Source organism: Amblyomma maculatum, chromosome 5, assembly GCF_055883805.1.
Source record: "Amblyomma maculatum isolate TAMU_Amacu chromosome 5, ASM5588380v1, whole genome shotgun sequence".
Taxonomy (NCBI): Eukaryota; Metazoa; Arthropoda; class Arachnida; order Ixodida; family Ixodidae; genus Amblyomma; species Amblyomma maculatum.
The window spans coordinates 153,388,183-153,400,869 of NC_139348.1; positions in this window are offsets into that span (position 1 = coordinate 153,388,183).

Here is a 12,687-nt window from a genome sequence, read left to right on the forward strand (position 1 = left end):
AAACACTGATCGTCAGCCAGAGCGTTTATCAAGTGTCTAACTCCTTCTTCATTGGGTAGCAGTGAGGCTTCGGGCATCCTTTTGTATACTGTGACATGGTGACAATGCCGGAGGAAGCAAACGATAAGAATTTGAAAGCACTCAAATAAGCTCTTCATAGGGCTAAAGCACCTAACGATAGTAGCAAGCGCACTCGGTGGTCGTCGAAGTGCGAATTCTCGCTGCGCTTGGAAGTGCTTAAACTAATGGCGATTTCCACTGGTCGATCGGAGCTGGGCGCCCGAGCCGACCTAAAGCGCTACAGAGCGAATCAGCCTTGGTCGACCAGCGGAACGTGTAGAGCGCGCAGCGGAAGTAAAGCTGAGCCGGTTTCGAAAGTTGTAGCCGCATCCCAGCGCCAAAATGTTTGCGCTTGATACATAGCCAGGAGTGCGGCCCTCAACAACTTGCTTTCTCATTTTTTAACGCTGCAGACGTTTTTCGATTGACGCAAAAACGGTGATGCCCAGTGTCCTCTGCCGATGTCGCTGAAAGGGTCAAAAACAGCCAAAAGAATCCAGCAGCATCCGGAAGTGACCGCGACAGCGACTAGGACTTCCGGCGAGATCCGACTTCGGTCGGCGGATCGAGCTGGAGCGTCCCGAGCTGCCCCAAACGACCAACGGAATACGCGCAACCTATCTTAGTCGACCAGTGGAATTCGAAATCGTCGTCCCGGAGCAAGAAAACGTGCTCCGTAGCGACCAGTGGAAATCGCCATTAAAGTTGGCGAAGGAACACCGAGATAAACTGGTCAAAGGAAACTAGAACAGTCGGGCGAAATGCGGAAGCAGTCTCGATTTGCTGAAGTTATTCCAAATAAATCTCTGCGCACCTTGCTCTGCAAAGTGACAAATCCGTGTCTCGGTGACACTGAGCATGAACACAGAATACCTAGTTAGAACATTAAGTAGTCATTAATGAGATCGTTCAGCGCGCTACAAGCAAAGTGATAATGCCCCATGCCAGCGGCTGTTAAAGCAATAGTAATGAAAGTTCGCCTTATCTAGATTGATTGATTGATTGATTGATTGATTGATTGATTGATTGATTGATTGATTGATGGGATAGCTGACACTCAAGACTTGATCTCGCTTCGTATGGTTACAATGGCGGGCCGCCTATGAGGCGGATCGTGAACTACTCCTGTGTTTCCAGGGGTTGGAAGAGATTAACAGCTAACTTTTATGCGCGCGCAATCTTTTGATGCGTTTTTTATAAAACCAAACAGAAAGTCAATAGTACTACGCGCTCCCTGCAACTGGTCAACCTTCGTCCACTTCCTTTATTGGGATTTTCTCTCACATCGGTACCGCCTTCCGAGCTGTCAGGCTGACGCCCGCGCAGGCCGGGCCAACCACCTCTGAAACCACTCTTTTTAATCTCGACGCGCGTTGACGGATGAGGTGGGATCATCAAGTTGCTTCCTGTCTGTATTTTCATGCGTTCCTGCTCTGCCCTTTATCTTTCCTACAATACCCCCTCCCCGCACTGCACCTGCCCCCTTCCTTTCTTCCCGACGGACAGCCGTAGCATTCAATCTCGTCGCTGGCCCCAATGTTTCATTTTTATTTCTTTCCTCTTTTCAATTTCTCTGATATATAACTTATTCCCTTTACTTGTGCTTTTTTTTATCCCCCGTGTTTCCCTAATATAGCAGGCATTTTCTTTTCCTTTCCTTCCCTCCAGCCCCTTTTCCCGGAGTTGTTCCTCACTGTTTCCCTCAATTTCGCGGCTTGGTTCGTCGCATAAGAGCCACTCCGGTATCCACATGCTTGGCTTGACCTCGTGTAGCCGGAGAGCGGCTTGCAAAAAGGGCGCCTGCTTTCTCAAGGGTCTTCAATCTTTAGGTGAATACTGCCGGGGACGCCTTCGAGTTTAGTTCGAGAAGGTGGTGCTGGTGCCAGTGGAAAACTTGCCGAACCCGGCAAGAAGGTGTCTCAGTTTTGCCTGAGTTTATCCAATCAATCACATCTGACTGCGAGTGCACAAAAGTTTTCTTGACTGCTTCAACTCTGCCAACTTCCTCTTTTGTGTTGTTGTTCTGCGCGCATATTTTCTGTAGGCTTGAGTAGGTGTCGAAGATACTTGAAATGACAGACCTGATGCCACAAAATCTGCGCGTTTATCGCTTTTGTGCTTATGCTGACCATAACTTCCAGCTTGCTCGCTGGAGCTCCGTGCGCTAGCTCCGGCTTAGTAACACTGCAAGCTTTTTCTGACGAAATATTTTTCAAAGGCTCTGCTTTAACTAATTTCTTCTTACTTGTTTTGCGTGCATCAGTAGAAGTGAAAGTTGAGTGCAAAAGCATGTACGTACAGGGTCGTCAACTTCTAGCTCTAACACTGTCACTGCTTTCAAAACAACGTTGCATCCGGCCTGGCCATGAGAAGCATCTCTCTTTGCTTGTATTGTTTTGCTTCGACGTGCACCTGCGTCGGATGAAAGGTTGCTTTGAAAGTAGTGACCATGTTATAGTTAGAAGTGGATGACCTTGTACATACTGCTGCATTATCGTTGCACTATGCCACTTCCTGAAAAGTTTTACATCGCTCTCTGAACTTAATCAGCAGGCATTTTAATTGACGCATAATGAATAAAATGCTAATTTTTTTTTCAAATCACTCATTTTCATTTGCTATCGGAAAATAATGCCATACCTCATATTTTTAGCATTCTGCAGAAATGAGTTGTCGTCAAGGCCTCCCTACGACCTCATTTCGTGCCTTAAGTCGACACGTAGGCTGTCTACGTGAGAAAAAAAGACAAAAAAAAAAGAAGTTTTGGGCTACTCTCACCTACTGCTTGCTTGCTTTGCTAAGTTAAATTGGTTCACAGGAAGGGAAAGGCGCAGTAACTGTCACACTTGCTCTGTGGACACCCGAACCGCACCGTAAGGGAAGGGAGGAAGGTGGGAATGAAAGTGGAAAGAGAGAAGGAGGAGCCGTAGTGGAGGGCTACGGAGTAATTTCGACCACCTGGGGATCTTTAACGTGCGCTGACATCGCACAGCACACGGACGTCACTTCGTTTCGCCTCCATCGAAACGCAGCCGCCGCGGTCGGGTTCGAACCCGGGAACTCCGGCACAGTAGTCGGGCGTCTTACCACTGCACCACCCCGGCGGGGCATTTGCTTGCTTTGCCTATATTGAAAATTTCTGGGTGTGTGTTGTGTATGGCTTTATGAATTGTGGAGCCTTTTCTTTGGATTGGTTTGGTTTATAAGGTTTGACGTCCCAAAGCGACTCAGGCTATGCGAGACGGCTTACTGAAGGGCTCAGTAAATATTGACCACCTAGTGCTTTTAACGTGCATTGACACCGCGCAGTAGCGGGAGCCTTGCTTTTCGCCTACGTCGAAAAGCTACCGAGGTTGCCAGGATTCAATCCGCATACTCAGATTCAATAGCCGAGCGCCGCAACCACTGAACCTGTGCGACGGGGCTTAGTGGGGTCACTTTACGTACCCATACAGTACACTGATATGATTTGCAAATTAAAACGGGAAAAATATATCTTAAAGGCTGAATAGTAGTCTGGGCAGGACTAATTTACCGAAACATATGTAGAATACAAGGCACCGGGGTTCTGCAGAGGATGCCACAGATCAGAGAGCAGTTCAAGAAAAGAAGGCCGGATCCGTGAAGGGGGATAGCGACCTCCCTAAGGGAGCGAAGAATATTCCCCAATTTAATTACGGTAATGATCCGAGACGCGGCAGGGAGTGTAGAGTGCGCCCACCGGAACAGCCGCCGTCAGCCAAGCTGGGGCGGAAGAGGAAGCCCTTCCGGGATCAGAGAGGAAGCACGCGAACTGAGGAACCATGCTTCCATTTCCGCCTTCGCCATTGCTCTCTTTTACATCTCGAGAGAAGTTTCAAACTTTGTCCTTGTGTATTTAGTTTTGAGTCTAGGCACCCTCAGGCGTACACTTGGACGTTAGTTTATTTCTTTCCGAAAAGACGGGAGGAAGCGTAGCAGTGCACAAAAACGGGAAGTAAGGTGTGAGAAACTCAGTTCTTCCCAATTTCGTCCTCATTAAAACGCACAGCTGCCCCGAATTTGCCCTCGAGAAGTTTATATTCGCTCTCGCAAAGAAATAAAGTGGCAGCTTTCGAAAACGTATCGGTGGCACGTCTGAGGTTCTGCAAAATGCAGGCGCTGCGAGGCCCAAAACAATAAGCAACACGGCTCTAACTTGGTTTGGTTTGGGGGGTTTACCGTCCCAAAGCGACTCAGGCTATGAGAGACGCCGTAGTGGAGGACTCCGGAAATTTCGACCACCTGGGGTTCTTTAACGTGCACTGGCATCGCACAGCACACGGGCGCCTTGATTTTCGCCTCCATCGAAAAGCGGCTGCCGAGGCCGGGATTCGATCCCGCGTCCTTGGGCACAGTAGTCGAGCGCCGTAACCACTGCACCACCCCGGCGGGGCCACACGGCTCTAACTTGCGATAACGGTTGCAAAATGATGATCGACTTAATCCAAAATATTCAATTTTGTGACCACAGGAAATGGGACATCATACATGCGAGGCCTTTGATGTGTCTTAAACTAAGTCACTAAGCCCTATGACATCCCATTTCATGCCCTCTAGTTCCTCTAACAGCACTGCTAAACTAGCTTCACTAGCTAGGGTTCTAGCATTAAACGTTGCCAGGGTCAGTTTCCAATGGCGGCCTGTCCAGCGGAGCCAGGCTTTCTTAGCACCCCCTGCTGCGTCACAGGTCTGACCGCCGCCGTGGTCAGTTGTTCCGCAGCCGCTGGTGACTGAGGGCCGGGGTTTAGTGAGGTTAGGAGGCCGAATGAGGCATATACTGTACTGAAGGAAGGGCATGTACTGTGTTATCGAGGTTTACCACAGAGGCGACAACTAGGAGTAGGTTTCCTTGTCAATAAGTATATAGCGGGTAATATAGACGAATTCTATAGTATTAATGAGAGGGTTGCAGGCATCGTAATTAGGCTTAATAAGCGGTATAAACTGAAGGTTGTACAGGCCTATGCACCTACATGTAGTTATGATGACCAGGCAGTTGAAAGCTTCTATGAAGATGTAGAATCGGCAATGCGAAAAGTAAAGACGCAGTATACTGTACTAATGGGCGACTTTAATGCCAAGGTAGGGAAAAAACAGGCAGGAGGCAAGGCAGTAGGTGACTATGGCATTGATTCTAGGAATAGCAGGGGGGAGTTACTAGTTGAGTTTGCAGAGCGCAATAACTTACGAATCATGAATACCTTCTTCAGCAAACGGAAGAACCGAAAATGGACATGGAAAAGTCCTAACGGAGAGACTAAAAATGAAATCGACTTCATAATGTGTTCAACCCCCGCCATTGTGCAGGATGTAGAGGTAATCGGGAAAGTTCGATGTAGTGACCACAGGATGGTGAGGTCCCGAATTAGCCTAAATCTGAAGAAGGAACGCAATAGATTAGTAAGAAAGAAACCCATCAACGAATTAGCGGTGAGGGGGAGGGCAGAAGAGTTCAGGATCTCGCTACAGAATAGGTATTCAGCTCTAACTGAGGATGGCGACATTACCCTAGAGGCAAGGAATAATAATTTCGGAGATATCATTACTGAGTGCGCGGTAGAAGTAGGCGGTAGGATAGTTAGAGAGGATACCGGTAAGCTGTCTAAGGAGACGAAAGATTTGATTAAGAAACGGCAGAGTATGAAAGCTTCCAATCCAACAGACCAGATCGAATTGGCCGAGATATCAAAGCTAATCAATAAGCGCAAGGTGGCCGATATAAGGAAGTATAACATGGAGAAAATTGAGCATGCTGTAAAGAACGGGGGAAGCCTTAAAGCGGTAAAGAAGAAATTGGGCATAGGCAAAAACCAGATGTATGCGATAAGGGACAAGGCGGGCAACGTCATCACTAATATGGAAAAGATAGTCAAAGTAGCCGAGGAGTTCTATACAGATCTCTACAGTAGCCAAAGTAGTCAGGACCGTAATGAGATTGGCGATAGGGAAAAACAGTCAGACGTTCCACCAGTGACGAAGGACGAGGTCAAGAAAGCACTAGAAACTATGAAAAGGGGGAAATCAGCTGGAGAGGATCGGATAACTACAGATTTGCTGAAGGACGGGGGGGATATCGTGCTAGAAAAACTGGCCACCCTGTATACGCAGTGCCTGGTGTCATCGACGGTACCGGAAGCATGGAAGAATGCAAACATTATCCTCATTCACAAGAAAGGGGACTCTAAGGACCTTAAAAATTACAGACCAATCAGCTTACTGTCTGTTACGTATAAGGTATTTACTAAGGTAATCGCTAATAGAATCAGGACAACCTTAGACTGCAATCAAGCAAAGGATCAAGCAGGGTTTCGGAAACGGTACTCTACTATCGATCATATACATGCCATCAATCAGGTGATAGAAAAATGCTCGGAATATAATCAGCCCTTATACATAGCATTCATTGATTACGAAAAAGCATTTGACTCAGTTGAAACCTCGGCGGTGATGCAGGCATTACGAAATCAGGGGGTAGACGAGCCGTACGTGAAAGTGCTGGAAGATATATATAGTGGCTGCACAGCAACCATAGTTCTGCATAAAGAAAGTAACAAAATTCCCATAAAGAAAGGTGTTAGGCAAGGAGACACAATCTCCCCAGTACTATTCACAGCTTGTTTAGAGGAAGTATTCAGAGACTTGGAATGGGAGCAGTTAGGGATAAGGGTAGATGGAGAATACCTCAGTAATCTGCGATTTGCTGATGACATTGCCTTGCTAAGCAACTCGGGAGATGAACTGCAAATAATGATTGATGACCTAGACAGGAAAAGTAGAAAGGTAGGCTTGAAAATCAATATGCAGAAGACTAAGGTAATGTTCAACAGCCTCGGGAAGGAACAGGAGTTTACATTAGGTAGCGAAATACTGGAAGTAGTAGGCGAATATAACTACTTAGGACAGGTAGTAACCGCAGATCCGGACCATGAAAAGGAAATAACAAGAAGAATAAGATTGGGATGGAGCGCATTTGGCAAGCACTCGCAGATTATGACTAGCAGCTTACCGGTATCGCTCAAGAGGAAAGTATACAACAGTTGCATCTTGCCTGTACTCACCTATGGGGCTGAAACGTGGAGGCTAACCAAGAGAGTTCTACTTAAGTTGAGGACAACCCAGAGGGCTATGGAACGAAAAATGGTAGGGGTAACATTAAGAGATAGAAAGCGTGCAGAGTGGGTCAGAGAAATAACGCAAGTTAACGACATTCTAGTGGAAATTAAGAAGAAGAAATGGACATGGGCAGGACATGTAGTGCGAAGAGAGGATAACCGATGGTCGCTGAGGGTAACAAACTGGATTCCAAGGGAAGGAAAGCGTAGCAGGGGGCGGCAGAAAGTTAGGTGGGCGGATGAGATTAAGAAGTTCGCAGGGGTCAAGTGGATGCAGCTAGCACAGAACCGGGTTAAGTGGAGAGATATGGGAGAGGCCTTCGCCCTGCAGTGGGTATAATCAGGCTGATGATGATGATGATGATGATGAAACTAAGTCATTTTCTTTTTTTATTCCTTTTCACGAGCTCTCACTCACAGAAGGGTGTCCCCGTTAAAGAAGATCAAGGTAGATTGTGTAAAATATGTCGTATAATAAAGAAAAATAATCTTGTTGAGGGCAACTGTAAAATCTGCCATTAACGTATTTCTAAGTTTCCGCCTCATGAAGTCGGAGGAGTGAAAATTGCAATGGTCAATGTTTTGGTAGCGTTGTCTTTTTTTATTATTAAACGCCGCGACAAAAACAGATATCAGGCTTTTGGAAAATACGCCTCTTGCGGCACTCAAAGCAAGAACTACTGTTTGAGGTAAACTTTGTATCGGCTGCTGCGGCACTGATCAAACATGCCGGTTGCATAGAAATGAACGTATATATTTTTATTTAGGTTTACAGCGGCTATCAGCAGTGGATAGCAGGGGAGTGACCTCCTCTCTCAGGAAAGCTGATTGCATTCCCATGCCCCGGAGCTGCAGGGACGATGACTCGGCCATCGTTACACACTTGTGAATTAAAATGTTTGTCATACGACGCTTGAGTCAGTCATGCCGCCTTTCGTTGTGCATAAAACCTCTTGGACGTACTGAGGGCCCTAAGCAATGCACATAAAAAATAATTGAGTATTTTGCTCTTTTCAAACCTTACCTTCCTGATGAAATTTTTAGGTTTACATTTAGCATATCTGGAGCGAGGTAACAACCAAGGAAAAACAGAAGGTGTTACATTACTCTAGGCACGAGCACACCCTTGAACAACGAGCTCTCGACGGCCAATTTAAAATAAAATTATATCTCTTTTTTTTCGCGCCGTCATCACCACAGACCGAAATTTCGCGCAATGTCGATCAGTATGCGTCTCGCAAAAGGTTTTGATTCGCATTTAAAGATAAAGATAAAAAAAAAAAGGATGTCTTGGTGTCTCAGTTCAGTGAACCTTGATGCTTGAATAAATCCCGGCCGTGAGGTCCCTGCCTCTGTACCAGGGCTCAGTTCCATATTCTATTCTATGCCAAATGCTTGCTCTTTTCATATTTTGCTGGCCACTGAAGCGCTCTCTTCTAATCATTCCCTCTTCAGGAATCCACATCAAAAGATTCTAGAGCAAGGACCGGATTTTGCCACTTCAGAACGGCTCGCTTGGAATCCAATGCATTTGCAGAATCATCATTTGGTTTCTTTTATGTTCTTTCTCTCTCTCTCTCTCTTTCTCTCTCTCTTCTACCCTGCCAACTATGCCTGTCTACGTACCGAGTAATTGCGGTCGTTACTCCCCAAACTCCGCGGTTCCTGCGGTTGAATGACACCCGCGCAAATCTTCGATATTTCGGCGATGCATATTCGCAAGCGAGCCAGCTTCCTTTCGGTTCTAATTTTTTTTTTTAATTTTTCGAACATTTTTCGGGGCAGGAGGTTTTCAAATTGCGATTGTGGAGGGTACCGCTCTACCTTGGGACGTACTTAAGCACTTATCGAATGGCTCGATACACACGAGAATCGGATTCCTCTCAAAATTGTTCCGAGCAGTGTCTACTCAGGCTAAGCATTTCATGTCCTGGATAGAGAAGAAATGTAATAAAAATATTTGAGTTTAGTTTGGTGGCTAATTTTGAGCCCGCAACTGGAATATATGTATTTTTGTTTTGATTCGTCAGAACATTTGGATATGAGTCGGTTGAAGCACACGTTTAGGTAAAGTTGTGTTAAACCCGGGCAGTTGCTTTTAGTTGTTCATCGGACTATAAATGAGCCCGATATGATAGACATAGCACCTAAATTCTAATGGTGTCTCCCAGAACGCATATGTGGTGTGCAATGTGCTTGCAGTCAGACTAATACAAAGTGGAGGACTAACAAAGCAAATATTTACTTAAATCCAAAGAATATCTAATCCTGTAATGGGGTGGAAGGTGACTTATATCGCAAAATACAGAGAAAGCGCCCCCCACCCCCCCCCCCCCCCCCCCTCTCTATTCAAGAGAAGATGCAAGCAAAATATTAGGCAGGTCTTTCTTCGGTTCCACACAAATATTAAAAATGCCAACTGAAATAAACGGCGGCCACTGAAAGTATGCCAAGTAGTCTGCACTGTTTCAGAAAAGCTGTTTTGCAAGGACTGCTTCATTGCGACGTGTCTCTTTTTTGTAACTATCAAAATCATCAGAGCATTCCCCGGAATCGCACCCAACGGGACGAAGTCGACGCATTCTTTCGTCAACTGATCGTGGTCTTCGGGACCACGGCGCAAGAATAGGATAGGATAGGATAGGATAGGATAGGATAGGATAGGATAGGATAGGATAGGATAGGATAGGACAGGACAGGACAGGATAGGATAGGATAGGATAGGATAGGATAGGATAGGATAGGATAGGATAGGATAGGATAGGATAGGATAGGATAGGATAGGATAGGATAGGATAGGATAAACTTTATTGCTCTACTTTACATATGTAATTGCCGACGGAGTTCTTCCATCTTCTTTTCGTCGATGGCTTGGATCCGTCTCACAGGCTTGACGCCCCTATTCCAGGGCACCACTGAGTTTTGTTGCTCGCTGGGCATGGATGACACGTCCTCTTTGGAGGATTGAGTTGCCGCTGGAGAGCATACTCTCCTACTATTCCGCACTCAGATTTTCTAGCTTGTGGAAAGCTTTGTTTCTATCGCATTCCCAAGTGATGTGATCAAGTTTCGATGAACCGATCGTTCAGCTCGCCATCCTCATCCTGCCGAGCACACGTGGCATTGCAATTCTGGTCTCATTCACGGAATTTTCGCGATTTAGCTCAAACTCACAGGACGTTCAATACACGTTCTTGGCACTCACCCTGTGCCACAGAATGCTATCTTTTTTTTTTTGCACGGTGTGCTTTTGCACGGTAAGAATGCAAGCTACACACATAACCGCAGCTACCCTCGGCGCTGTCGAGCAGAGTGTAAGATGGGCAGAGCGGGATAGAAGATCGCATCAGTGTTGGCTTGGTTATTGCGTGCGCTTAAAGACAAACTTTTCAAAAAGAAACAACTTTTTTCAGGTCCTGCAGTAGGAAAAGCGATGGGGGCTTCCTTGGTAGTTCACAAAAATGCGAAATTCGCCGAAAAGGAACGGAGGGCGCTCACACAAGAGGGGCGATTACGCTATATTTTACGGTAGTTATAGAACATAAAGCAAGGGCCGTTAGCATTACGTTATGAAACGGCAGCATGAAAGACGAAGCGCACAAAGGTAGATACAGCATATGCGCTGAGGAACAACGAGACATCATTCGATAAAAAAAAACACACATAATGTACGTAATCGTAAACGTAATCCAGTGTTCGTTACGCTGAGGTGAAAATAAAAATTATCCCATTTTAGGCATCAGACAGGAGTCTAGTAAAACCTGCAATACAGAAAAGCGCAAAGAAAAGTATACGTGTACACGCCACTTTTGTGACCTTTGATGATAAAAATGTTCTTTCCTGATGTATCTCGAGATGTTTTATGCTACTTGCTTGTTTTGTTTTAACAGGTGTCCCGGAATTATTTGTGGACATTATAACGCGTAGCTACGGTAACAGAGTTCACTTGTGCGTCAGAGTGTGCCGTTTGTGCACTTCTGTAACATTCGCTTATTTCGTGGCCGTTCCAGATTTACCTAGCGGTAATTTCAGACTGGAGATCACTTGAGCAAGTAGAAAAAACGACAACATGCTGCTGGTGGAAGCCGAAACCATGATGACCTCCGCATGTCTAGCGTGGAGTGGTATGCCAACAAACTTAACGCGGAAGCTCTTCTCTCAAAGGTAATCGCCTGTTAGGTGCAGTCTAACCTTCAGGGTGCTTCCCAGTGCCACACCAAAATATAGTTGTGGACGTCGTACGTCACTTTTAAGCTGACACTGCTACATAAAAAGTGTTCGACGGCCTAGAGATGCAGTCCTGCAAGAACTGTAGGGGAATAAATTCCCTCGTATTAATTAAGGCAAGAAGACTGACTTGGTCGATACTTCCGCTACGGTGGGAGCAGAAAAGAATGCGGAGATCAGGAGCACAGGGAGATTGTAACTGAATTCGTTTCTTTGTTCGGGGGAAAATATTAAGTAGTCTTATTGGACAAGAATTGCAAAGGCAAACTCAACATGGTGCCTGTAGAACCTTTCCGTCGCGTGCCAGTCGTCTCGTACGTAACACTGTCTAGAATGCGACTGAGATCCGAACGATCCATAGGCCCGAAGAGCAGCATTACTGCTCACTTTCTGTTTTATATTTACCTCTCCTAAGACTCCTACCCCCTCACTTTCTTAGCTAAAAAAAAATGTTGCTTAGCCAGTAAAAAAAAAAATCAAAACTGAGCATGCCTGAGGGCGCTCCACTTCTGCAAGCAATAAGTATCTTAATCGATGAGCGAACGTTCCATGTAAAAATAAAAGCTTATAAAAAGCCACCTGTCCATTCACGCGGTGAAGGGGCGCCATGTTTTAAGCTGAGCACTTAGTCCAGCCAGAAGGCAAGCAAGAAAAAGGGGGAATACAAATGACTTAAGAAGCGCAAAGTAATGAGCGGCGCCCGACGGCATGGCAGCGCTCTCCGGCCCTTTATTAGGGACATACGTTTTCCCTGAAATCCCGAGCGCTTCAAATTAGGGGACTTGAGGACTTCGCCTGCCCTGGCCCTTGGCCATTTTGCACCGACGAAAAGCAAATGCTGAGCAAAATGTTATACAGGTTCGTCCGGAGGATGTGCGAAGATCGGTGCACCACAGTTCGTTGGAAAACGGTAGATTTGTATGGGAACAAACAGGTCCGATATACTTCCATTGAATATCCGGTAAGTACTACGTCGAACGAATGTGTAAAGCGGTTAGCAAGTACCATTAAGATCCCTATTAAGATTATTGGTATCACGTATCGGCGAGCGAATCTGTATAGGAACAAAGATCTCATCGTATGGTGTCAAACGGATCTGCACGCATGCAGAAGGTGCTTCTAGATTTACGATCTCTTGAATCTGCGGCTTGATGCGGATGTATGTGAACAAATGGCTTCTGCATACAAGGGGCGTAAAATTGACATATTTTGAACGAGCAGTCGCATCTCAAACGTGAAAGACAGTCAACCCGGAAATTGACTCCCA